The sequence below is a fragment of the Bubalus bubalis genome, chromosome 7 (genome assembly GCF_019923935.1).
Source record: "Bubalus bubalis isolate 160015118507 breed Murrah chromosome 7, NDDB_SH_1, whole genome shotgun sequence".
Lineage (NCBI taxonomy): Eukaryota > Metazoa > Chordata > Mammalia > Artiodactyla > Bovidae > Bubalus > Bubalus bubalis.
The window spans coordinates 33,132,366-33,144,796 of record NC_059163.1 but is presented as its reverse complement, the minus strand read 5'-3'; positions in this window follow the sequence as shown (position 1 = coordinate 33,144,796).

The window sequence follows — 12,431 nt, the reverse complement described above, 5'->3', positions numbered from 1 at the left end:
TATGGTGATTAGAATTGTAGTCTGGGTTTATTTTCTTAAAAACCTGAAAACCTCTCTTTGGCTTTTCCAGTATGTCAGAATTCATAGCAAAGAATTCTTTCTGGGGTGGGGTATAGAGAAATGTATGTATTTTGCCCTCAGTTTTGAAAGATAGCTTTGTTTGACAGAATTTTTGGCTGACAGTTTTGACTTTGAGCACTTTGAACATGACATCCCACTGCCATAGAGCATCCATTGTTTCTGATGAAAAATAAGTAGTGTCTTATTGGAGTTTGCTTTTATGGATGAATAATTTTTCTCAATGCTTCAAGACTTTCTGTCCTTAGCTTTCAACATTTCGCTAATGTCTTTATATGGCTCTCCTGTGTTTATCCTACTTGAAATTGGTTGAGCAAATGCAGTGTGTAGATTAATAGTTTTCATCATAATTGGGATGTTTTCAGGCATTATTTTTTGAAGATTTTGCTTTACGTTTTTCTTCTGGCACTCCCCTTTTTGTGTGTTATTGTTGTTGTATTAGTCACTGAGTCATGTCAGGCTCCTCTGTCCATGGGATGTTCCAGGCAAGAATACTGGAGTTGGTTGCCATTTCCTTCTCGAGGGGGCCTCCCAGAGACTGAACCTATGGCTTCTTTCATATGTCCTGCATTACAGGCAGATTTTTTCCTACTGAGTCACAGGGTCAACCCCTTGTATATGTATTGTGTTTAATTATGTTCCAAAATTATCTACCCCTCTGTTTATTTTTCTTTACTCTTTTTTTCTCTCTGTTCTTTGGATTATATTGTTGATCTATCTTAAGTTTTCTGGCTTTTTCATCAGTTCTTCAAATCTACTGTTAAATACCTCCCACCTTAGTGAATTTTTCATTTCAGATATTTCAATTTTCTACTTCAAAATTTTTATTTGTTACTTCATAAAATATGATTTCTATCTATTATTTATAGACTCTATTAGGTGGGACATTTTTATTATACGTTTCTTCTTTAAGTGTAGTTTCCTGAGGGTAGGTTGTATACTTTCAAGAATGTATCAATTTCTTCTAAATTCTCCACTTTGTAGGAATAATACTATTTCCAATAATTTCTTATGCTCATTTATATTTTTTATTTTAGCTTCTTATTTTATATATTTCAGTGTTTTGTCTCTTTTTGGTAGTTTCCTTTGGGTCATTGAGCCCATTGACATTAGCTAATTTGAAGTTTTTCCTGTTAAAGCCAACCATTAGTACCTCTAACAGGTAGTTTGTTTTGCCTGTTTTTTCTCCATGTAGGTCACATATTCATATTTTTTAATATATGTTGTGAAATTGTTGTTAAACTTTGCATTTAGACAATAGAGTGTAGCTACTCTGGATACTGGCCCTTTTCAGCTCCATGTATTGTTACTGGTATTTATTTAGTGACTACATGGACTATTTTAGTGAAGTCTTTTTCCCCTACTGTGTTAAGGCTCTGATATGGTTTCTTGGAGGGTGCAGCCTCGGGGATATTCACATTATTGGGCAGCAGTGATTTTAGTAGGGTGCTCCTTTTAACTGCCTCTTTTCTTACTTTTAGCTTTCACTGATTGCTGGGTGATGAGTAATGTTTTCTGATAATATATTGGGAGCATAAATTGCCTCAGAATCTGATCCCAGAAAGTTTAGGCTCTTTTGCGGGCATACTCTTTGAAGTCAGCATCTCAGGTCGATTTTTACCTCAGGAAGGCTCTTCATAGCTGTGTCCTTGATAAACTTGTTTGTCAATGGTTTGACCTGTATCTATTATGAGGCAACCAGATTTCTCTTAATTGCTTACCAAATTATCTTTCATAGTTCTTAAGTTTGAACTTCCTACAGGAATTTTGAAATAAAGTGAGTTTCTTATGGAATAGCTTACAGCTCTGTGTTTATGTCCTGAGTCTCCCTCTGGTCAAATTCTCTGAACCTTGGCTTCCAGAGCTGGGGAATAATAGTGGCATACTTCTTTCCGAGTGACATCCCCACTTTAGCAGTAAGACCCTGGCTTCTCTTTTTAGTTTGCCTGTTTCCTCATGGAAACTCCATCCTTTGAATGACCTGGGGCAATGAGTATTTGGAATTTAGTATTCTCAATATGTTGTGCATTAATGGAGCTTCTTCCTATCAGTGGGGCTCAGAGAATAAGGGAGATCCCTCTCAGCAACATTTGTCTGAACTTTGCTTCTGTAACACATAACTGTGTGTGTGAGAGAGATATAGAAAGTCAAGTAGCTTGACCCTTCCAAGAAGATACCACGGCACTCAAAAGGGAGCTGTGGGGAGTGAGAACCCGTGCTCTTTCTGAACCTACCTGGAATAGAGTCTCTCACTCTGAGTAAAGAGGGTGAAAGAGGGAGTAAGTTGAGGTTCAAATGCCACAGGCTATCACTCATTTTGCTGTTAGTGTATTTCTGGAATAAATGTATCTTTATTTGCTGTATGTCTTTAGGGTAATTTCTTTAAAAGACACTTTAAATAGTTGTCTTAAAAATATTTTTCACTTGTGATGCTTGTTTCATGTGCGAGCTAGTCTGTGGAACATGCCATACTGCCATTCAGAAATTGGGAGGTTCAAAGTGTTTTTGAAAAGTTTCTCTATATTCTAACACTTTGACACATTCTGTGTTCTTGTATACATTCAATAAAAGAACAATCAAGGAATTAATAGTAAATTTTAATTCATCAGATAATTCTAATTTAAGAACCAAGAAAATATGTGAAAAGTACAGAAAGAAGCCTGGTTAAAGTTTTAGTCTTGCATTTTCTTTGTTTGTTTTCTGGTATTACTTAAATGCTGCACAGTGACGAAACCACAAGTCTTACTTGCTAGGGCCTGGGAGTGGGTGAACGGGAAATAACTATCTAAAGGCTATAGCGTTTAAATACTCTGGATCCAGATGCAGGTGACAGTTGTACATCATTGTACGTTCATTAACTTAACACAGAATTATACAATTTATTACAGTTTAAAACGTGAATTTCCTGTAACATGAATTTTACCTCAATGGAAAAATGCAAATGGCTACCAAGAGTTAGGTCAGAGGCCATGGTTTTGCAGCCCTTAATTTGTACATATATATATTTGCTTGCCTATTTATGTTAGTTGATTTATAATTTTTTGTTAGTTTCACATGTTCAGCAAAACGATTCAGTATTTTTATAGATTATATTTCATTATAGTTTATTATTAGATATTTGGTACAATTCCCCTTGTAAGTGAGTGAAAGTCGCTCAGTCGTGTCTGACTTTTTGTGACCCCATGGACTACACAGTCCATGGAATTCTTCAGGCTTGAATACTGGAGTGGGGAGCCGTTCTCTTCTTCAGGGGATCTTCCCAACCCAGGGATTAAACTGGGGTCTCCTGCATTGCAGGTGGATTCTTTACCAGCTGAGCTATCAGGGAAGCCCATAATTCCCCTTGCTATTCGGTAAATACTTGTTTCTTTTATGTATAGTAGTTTGTTTTGGTTATACTGTATTCTTAATTTGTCCTTCCCCCTTTCCCAGGTAACCATAAATTTATTCTCTATGTCTATGAGTCTGTTTCTGCTTTGTATATAGACTCAATTTGTGTTAATTTTTAGATTTAAAGTATAATTTATATATTACAGTATATGTCTTTCTTTGACTGATTTATATCACTTAGCACAATATTCTCTAGGCCCATCCACATTGCCACAAATAACATTATTTCATTCTTGCTTATGACTAATATTTCATTGTACACATATCCCACATCTTCCTAAGACAGTCATCTGTTGCTGGGCACTTAAGTGACTTCTGTGTTTTGGCTATTGTACTGCTATGAATATCAGGGTGGATGTATCATTTTGAATTACAGTTTTCTATTTTTTTGGATATATACCTAGGCATGGAATTTCTAGATATTGTGGTAATTCTATTATTACTTTTTAAGGAACCTCTATACTGTTTACCATAATGGTTACTTCAATTTATATTTCCAGCAATAGTATATGAAAGTTCCCTTTCTCCACATCTTCTTCAGCATTTATTATTTATTGACTTTTTGATGTTAGTCATTCTAAGCAGTGTGAAGTGACACCTCATTGTGGTTTTTATTTCCATTTCTCTGATAATTCAATGTTGAACATCTTGTCATGTGTTGGTTAGACATCTGTATGTCCTCTTTGGAAAAGAAGATCTTTTCTTTGGGTGTTCTGACCATTTTTTGATTAGGTTGTTTGCTTTTTGATATTGAATTGTATGAGCTGTTTGTATATTTGGGATGTTAACCCCTTGTATTTTCTTTTTTTCTGCTAAATTTGGTCTTTCTTTGTTCTTTTTTTTTTTCTTTTCTCTAATTGTTTTGGAAGGTAGGTTACATTTGAAATTTTTCTTGTTTCTTGAGGAAGGCTTTCATCATTATGACCTTCCTTCTTAAAATTGTTTTTGCTACATCCCATAGATTTTGTAGAACTGTGTTTTCATTTTCAATTGTTTGTGGTGTTTTCTCATTTATTCTTTGCTTTCACTGTTGACCCATTGTTTTTTTTAGAAGCATGCTGAATAGTGTTAATGTGTTAATTCTTTCCATCTTTTTCTTTTTTGTAGGGGATTTCTAGTTTCATACCATTGTGATTTAAACGATGCTTCATATAATTTCTAGTTTTTGCATGTCTGAGAAATTCTTTTTCTTTCCTTCTTTTCTAAATGATAATCTTGCTGGTCAGAGTATCCTAGGTTTCAGGGTTTTCCCATTCAGGACTTTGTCTATAGCAGCACTCTCTGTATGGCTTGCAAAATTTGTTTCAAGAAATCAGCTGATAGACTTATGAGGGTTCTTTTGAAAATATATTTTTTTCTTGCTTCCTTAAATTCTGTCTTTATCGTTAACTTTTGCATATTAATTATATGTTTTTTTGTGTCTCTATTTGGGTTTATTTTGTTTTTTACCCTTTGTGTTTCCTGTGCCTGGAAATCTGTTTCCTTTTCTAGGTTTGGGAAGTTTCCATCCATAATTTTTCAAATACATTTTTGATCCATTTCTCTATCTCTTCTTCTTCTACAACCTTTATAATGCATAAATTGGCACGTTTTATATCATCCCCTGGGTCTCCTATTTGCCTTCATTTTTTAAAATTTCTTTTTCTGTTTGCTGTTCTGATTAAGTCATTTCCATTATTCTGTCTTCCAGATCACTTATTCATTTTTCTGTGTCAGTCAACTATTCATTGCTTCTAGATTGCTCTTTGTCTCAGAAATCGTTCCTTTTTGATCAGTTGAACTTTAAAATGTCTAATTCCTTGTTACAGTGATCTGTGTTTATGTCTATAATTTTTCTTAATTCAGTTAGTATATTTATTACCTCCTTTTTGAACTCAGTGTCTGATAGACTGGTGTCTGTGTTTCTTTCTTTATTCTTTCAGGGGATGTCTCTTGCTCTTCTATTGGGGAATATTTTCTCTAGCTTTCTATTTCACTTAGCTTTCTTTGTCTCCATGAATTTAGGAGAAATAGTTCTCTTTCATGGTCATGAAATGGCATTTTTATGTGGGAGTGTCCTGGTATAGACTGCCTGTTTCCAGTATGTTCTTGTTGTGAGCAGTGGTTTAGAAATGAATGTCAGTCAAAAGTTTTATCAGTGTGCACTGGGCATTATTGCCTTGATAGGGGATGTTGTTGTGGTCACAGTGTCTAAAGCCTGTGCAGGTTGGGAGTCAGGACTTCCTCTCTGCTACATGGCTTTCTGAACTGAACTGAACAGGGCTTTCACTGCCCTGTCAGAGGTAGGATCTGATCTTAGCTCTTTGGAGTAGAAGCCCTGGGGTCAGACTCAGTTCAGTTGCTCAGTCATGTCCAACTCTTTGTGACCACATGGACTACAGCACCCCAGGCCTCCCTGTCCATCACCAACTCCCAGAGCTTGTTCAAACTTATGTCCATCAAGTGGGTAATGCCATCCAACCATCTCATCCTCTATTATCCCCTTCTCCTCTTGCCTTCGATCTTTCCCAGCATCAGTTAACAGTGAGAGTGGGTCTGGTAAGAATTTTACAACCTTAAGACATTCCTTTGATTTACTGTATTTTTTTTTTTAAATGATGCAGCAAAGATTGTAATTGGAAGAGTAATAATATCATTTACAGAAATTAGAAAGACTTGAAAAGAAGCAGATTGACCATTCTTCTAGTTGGCCACAACTTTTTTTTTTAACTTTGAAGATATTTACTGTAATAACCAGTTGAAAAAGTATATACCTCCCTTGCTAAGATTAGCAAGGGGGGTACTCTCTGTCCCCCTTCTGATATCAATGTCAGAAGCTTTCTCTGTCCTTTTTCACTTTAATAAAACTCTGCTACACAAAAGCTCTTGAGTGATCAAGCTTGGTCCCTGATCCCAAAGCTGAACCTTCTTCGGATATCATGAATCCTACATCATTCACCATAAGCTATCATTGTGTTCCTTGCCCTAAGGGTGGGGAGTTGGCTATCACTGTGTTCCTTGCCCTAAGTTAGGGGAGTTGCCCTAAGGTGCTGAAGCAATGAGGTCCGTGTGCTCACAGATGTCCTATATACAACCTGTGTCGGCATCTGTGGCTCTGCTTACATGCAACTTGAGTTCAATTCATGTTACTTCCTTTATTGTGGTTGTCCCAGACGTAACGCAAGGCTATGATATGAAGTAGGTGGGGCCAGAGTCTTTGGTAGATGGACCATGGTATGCTGGCAGTGGTGACTCTTGAAACACTGCCTAATAAGTGCCAGTATTGACATGACTTCCCACCTGGACCATACCCAAAGCCCCCAGATTTCTCAGTATAGTCAGTCTGAGTCTTTTCCCAGCTGATATGTGAAATGAACAGGCCTGGGATGTTTGTGCTGCTTGGATTCAGGAGAATGGCGAAGTGACAGCTGCTGGTGTGGAGCTTCTCCTTACTGTTTGTTAGTAAGCCAGCCACTTCTGCACTTTTTGAGAGCAGCATCTAGGCATTTGCAACCCTGATGTTTGTTTCAGTGGTTTCCCAGCAGCCATATAGGACCCCAGGATGGGCTGTTTGATCAGCAGTTCTGCTTGCTAGCTCTCCAGGATGAGGGTCCACCTGTGAGGGAGTTCTCTTTTTATTCAGATCTCTCTCAGGGGCTGAGGTTCCAGTTCTATGCCTTTTTTTCTGTCCTACTCGATTACAAGTCTTCCTGGGTAACTCAGCTGGTAAAGAATCTGCCTGGAATGCAGGAGACCCCTGTTCAATTCCTGGGTCAGGAAGTTCCCCTGGAGTAGGGATCGGCTACCCACTCCAGTATTTTGGGACTTCCCTGGTGACTGAGATGATAGAGAATCCACCTGCAGTGCAGGAGACCTGGATTCAATCCTTGAGTTCGGAACATCTCCTGGAGGAGGGGATGGCAACCCACTCCAGTATTGTTGCTTGGAGAATTTGCATGGACAGAGGAGCCTGGCGGGCCTACGATCCATGGGGTCGCAAAGAGTAAGACACAACCAAATGACTAAGCACTTGATCACAAGGAAATGTTTCCTGCAGCTATATTTTTATGGGAGTTTTGCCAGTTTCCAGTTAGTTTTCTCTGAATTGTTACACATGAAGATGTATTTTTGATGTGTTTGCAGGGAGAAGGGTTTTGAGATCCTCATACACCATCATCTTGTCAGATTCTAAACCATAAGTTTAATTCCTACATATTTCTCAGGAAATTATCATTTTGTTTTTGTTGTTGTTCAGTCACTAAGTCATGTCTGACTCTTTGCAACCTCATGGACTGCAGAATGCCAGGCTTCCCTGTCCTTTACTATTTCTCAGAGTTTATTCAAATTCATGTCCACTAAGTTGGTGATGCTATCCAACCATCTCATCTTCTACCCCTCCCCGCCTTTTCCTTTTGCCTTCTATCTTTCCCAGCATCAAGGTCTTTTCCAATGAGTCAGCTCTTTGCATCAGGTGGCCAAAGTATTGAAGCTTTAGCTCAGCATCAATCATTCCAATGAATATTCAAGGTTGATTTCCTTTAGGATTGACTGATTTGATCTTCTTATTGTTATTTACATGTTACATTAAAATATATTAAGTCAATGTGAAGAGTAAAGTCATTGTGGAAATTTTCTATGTATTTAAATGAGAATGTGCTTAATTGTTCAGTCGTGTCTGACTCTTTGCAACCCCATGGACTGTAGCCCCCCAGGCTCCTTTGTCCGTGGGGATTCTCCAGGTGAGAATACTGGAGTGGGTTGCCATGCCTTCCTCCAGGGGATGTTCCCAACCCAAGGATAGATTCTAGGTCTCCTGCATTGCAGGCGGATTCTTTACCATCTGAGCCACCAGGGAATAGTCAATGCAAATTACATTTTACTATATACAGCAACTATTCAGTGCTTTACAATATTAATATATTTAGACTTTTAACAACCTATGAAATAGGTGATACTGTTACTTTATCTGCATTCCATTGATGAGGCAGAAGAGGCATAGGGAGGTTGAGCATCTGGTCCAAATCCATGTAACTCTGTGGTTGTTTCATGGTGACTTATGGATATACTCTGTTTAAACTGCAGTCTCTTAAACAGTATGGTATGGTGGCTCCCCTTTCTGTGTTATAGTTACCTTAAAAATGAAATATTAAGTTTCCCATTAAGATATGTCATAATTGTAATATTATTCAGTTCAGTTCAGTTCAGTTGCTCAGTTGTGTCTGATTCTTTGTGACCCCATGAATCGCAGCACACCAGGCCTCCCTGTCCATCACCAACTCCCGGAGTTCACTCAGACTCACATCCATTGAGTCAGTGATGCTGTCCAGCCATCTCATCCTCTGGCGTCCCCTCTTCCTCCTGCCCCCAATCCCTCCCAACATCAGAGTCTTTTCCAATGAGTGAACTCTTCGCATGAGGTGGCCAAAGTACTGGAGTTTCAGCTTTAGCATCATTCCTTCGAAAGATATCCCAGGGCTGATCTCCTTCAGAATGGACTGGTTGGATCTCCTTGCAGTCCAAGGGACTCTCAAGAGTCTTCTCCAACACCACAGTTCAAAAGCATCAATTCTTTGGGGCTCAGGTTTCTTCACAGTCCAACTCTCACATCCATACATGACTACTGGAAAAACCATAGCCTTGACTAGACGGACCTTTGTTGGCAAAATAATATCTCTGCTTTTGAATATGCTATCTAGGTTGGTCATAACTTTTCTTCCAAGGAGTAAGCGTCTTTTAATTTCATGGCTGCAGTCACCATCTGCAGTGATTTTGAAGCCCAAAAAAATAAAGTCTGACACTGTTTCCACTGTTTCCCCATCTATTTCCCATGAAGTGATGGGACCAGATACCATGATCTTCGTTTTCTGAATGTTAAGTTTTAAGCCAACATTTACCACTCTCCTCTTTCACCTTCATCAAGAGGCTTTTGAGTTCCTCTTCACTTTCTACCATAAGGGTGGTGTCATCTGCATATCTGAGATTATTGATTATTACAGAAGTATAATTATTGTTCAGTTATATATTACTGCACAAAAACTGCCCTTAAATGAAGGGACTTAGAACTCATAGTTCTGGGTGTTGCTGGGATCAGCTAAGTGGTTCTTATAGGAAGTTTCTCAGGTGGTTACTGTCTTGTGGTGGCTGGGGCTGTAATCATCTGAACACACCTGGTGATTGGTTTATGAAGACTCAAACTGCTGGGGGCTGGAACTAGGAGGAATAGTTCAGTTCAGTCACTCAGTCATGTCCGACTCTTTGAGACCCCATGAACCGCAGCACGCCAGGCCTCCCTGTCCATCACCAACTCCCAGAGTCCACCCAAACCCATGTCCATTGTGTCCGTGATGCCATCCAACCATCTCATCCTTTGTCGTCCCCTTCTCCTCCCGCCCTCTAATCTTTCCCAGCATTAGGATCTTTTCAAATAAGTCAGCTCTCTGCATGAGGTGGCCAAAGTATTGGAGTTTCAGCTTCAACATCAGTCCCTCCAATGAACACCCAGGACTGATCTCCTTTAGGATGGACTGGTTGGATTTCCTTGCAGTCCAAGAGACTTTCAAGGGTCTTCTCCAACCACAGTTCAAAAGCATCAATTCTTTGGTGCTCAGCTTTCTTTATAGTCCAACTCTCACATCCACACATGACTACTGGAAAAACCATAGCCTTGACTAGATGGACCTTTGTTGGCAAAGTAATGTCTCTGCTTTTCAATATGCTGTCTAGGTTGGTCATAACTTTCCTTTCAAGGAGCAAGCATCTTTTAATTTCATGAATGCAATCACCATCTACAGTGATTTTGGAGCTCAGAAAAATAAAGTCAGCCACTGTTTCCACTGTTTTCCCATCTATTTGCAATGAAGTGATGGGACCAGATGCCATGATCTTAGTTTTCTGAATGTTGAGCTTTTATGCATATCTATTTTGTTATTTAGTCACTCAGTCATATCTGACTCTTTGTGACCCCATGGACTTCAGCATGCCAGGCCTCCCTATCCCTCACTCTCTCCCAAAGTTTGTCCAAGTTCATGTCCATTGCATTGGTGATACCATCCAGCCATCTCATCCTCTGATGCTGTCTTCTCTTTCTGCCCTCAATCTTTGCTAGCATCAGGGACTTTTCCAATGAGTCACAATAGATGACCAAAATTCTGGAGCTTCAACTTCAGCATCAGTCCTTCAAATGAGTATTCAGTGTTGATTTCTCTTAAGATTGACTGATTTGATCTCCTTGCTGTCCAAGGTGCTCTCAGGAGTCTTCTCCAGCACCACAATTCAAAGCCATCAACTCTTTGGCGCACTGCCTTCTTGATGGTCCAGCTCTCACAACCGTATGTGACCACTGGGAAAACCATATATCTACAAATGGTCTTTAATCACAGAGACTTTCAATATAGTACAGGGCTCCATAGTGAGTAGAGAGATAGAGAGATGATGGAGTGATACACACACAGAAGAAATACAAATACAGAATGTGTTGAATTTTCTAACTGAGCCTTGAAGGTGAAGGCGAAACATTTTTGAGATGGCAGCAAGACTTACTAAACTTCAAAAGAGGAAATTACTTGGTGGGCTGCTGCTGCTGCTAAGTTGCTTCAGTCGTGTCCAACTCTGTGCAACCCCATAGACAGCAGCCCACCAGGCTCCACCCTCTCTGGACTTCTCCAGGTAAGAACACTGGAGTGGGTTGCCATTTCCTTCTCCAATGCATGAAAGTGAAAAGTGAAAGTGAAGTCACTCAGTCATGTCCGACTCTTCAAGACCCCATGGACTGCAGCCTACCAGGCTCCTCCGTCCATGGGATTTTCCAGGCAAGAGTACTGGAGTGGGGTGCCATTGCCTTCTCTGACTTGGTGGGAGAGCTGTAAAAATACTTGTAGCCATGTCTCAAAAGGACTACAGATATAAATATTTGAAATAAGCCAATAGAGGTCCTCAAGCTCTTGTAAAATTCATTAAATATTGATATTAAAACCACAGTAAAGTCATTAAAATCTTGTGATTTAATTTTTGAAGCTATTTAAATTGTAAATATATGTTGTAATATATTTACTTATAATATTTGAAACATAAAGTAAATATCCTAAAAAAGTCTATCATTTGATATATTGGGTAGTAAGTATGTCAGGTTTTTTCAGTCAAATGTTCTGAATGAAACTAACACATTGATTACATCATATGAACATCTTAGAACTTAATATATGGAATCAATTAATTTTTTTCACTAATTATTTTTTAAACCACAAAATTAATAAATGAAAAAATTATTGTTAAAGGTCAAATAATAAAGAAATATATAGAATAAAAATTTAAATTCTCACCATTGGAAATTTGGTGTATTCTTTAAGATCATTTCTTCTGTGGCATACAAATTTACATATATTTCATTTTATTTTGAAAGAAGAGAGTCATGCTTATTTTTTATAATTTCTGAAACTTGATTTTTATTTAGCATTGTGACATGGCAGTATTCACCAACATTGCCCATAATCTATTTTCTCTCCTACCACCCCATACTTATGTTGTAGGTGAGTGTGTTCCTTAGCTGAGAGCCATTTAAGTGCTACTGGGAATGTTCAGATTATAGTTATGAACATGTGCAAGTCTTTCTGCATGGCAGATTTCTAGTCTAGGTGGCAATATCAGCATTGTGTTTAAATTTTCTTAAAAAGGTATTTCCACATTATACTTCCAGAAAAATAGTCCTCCCATACAATTTGTTCTACAAATCATCTATAGCAAAGTAGTTCATTGACTTAATTTCCATTTCATAAAGAATCAGTGACCATTGACACCTTTTATATGTCACTGGCCAGTTAAATTCTGTGAATTTCCTGTTCATATACTTCATATATTCATATTCATATTGGGCTGGTTGACTTTTCTTTGGAGATTTGTAGTAGTTCTCATTGTACAGTGGACTACCAGTCCTTTTTCTGTTACATGTGTTGCAGGATGGATTTGAGAAAAATTATTTAAACCTATAT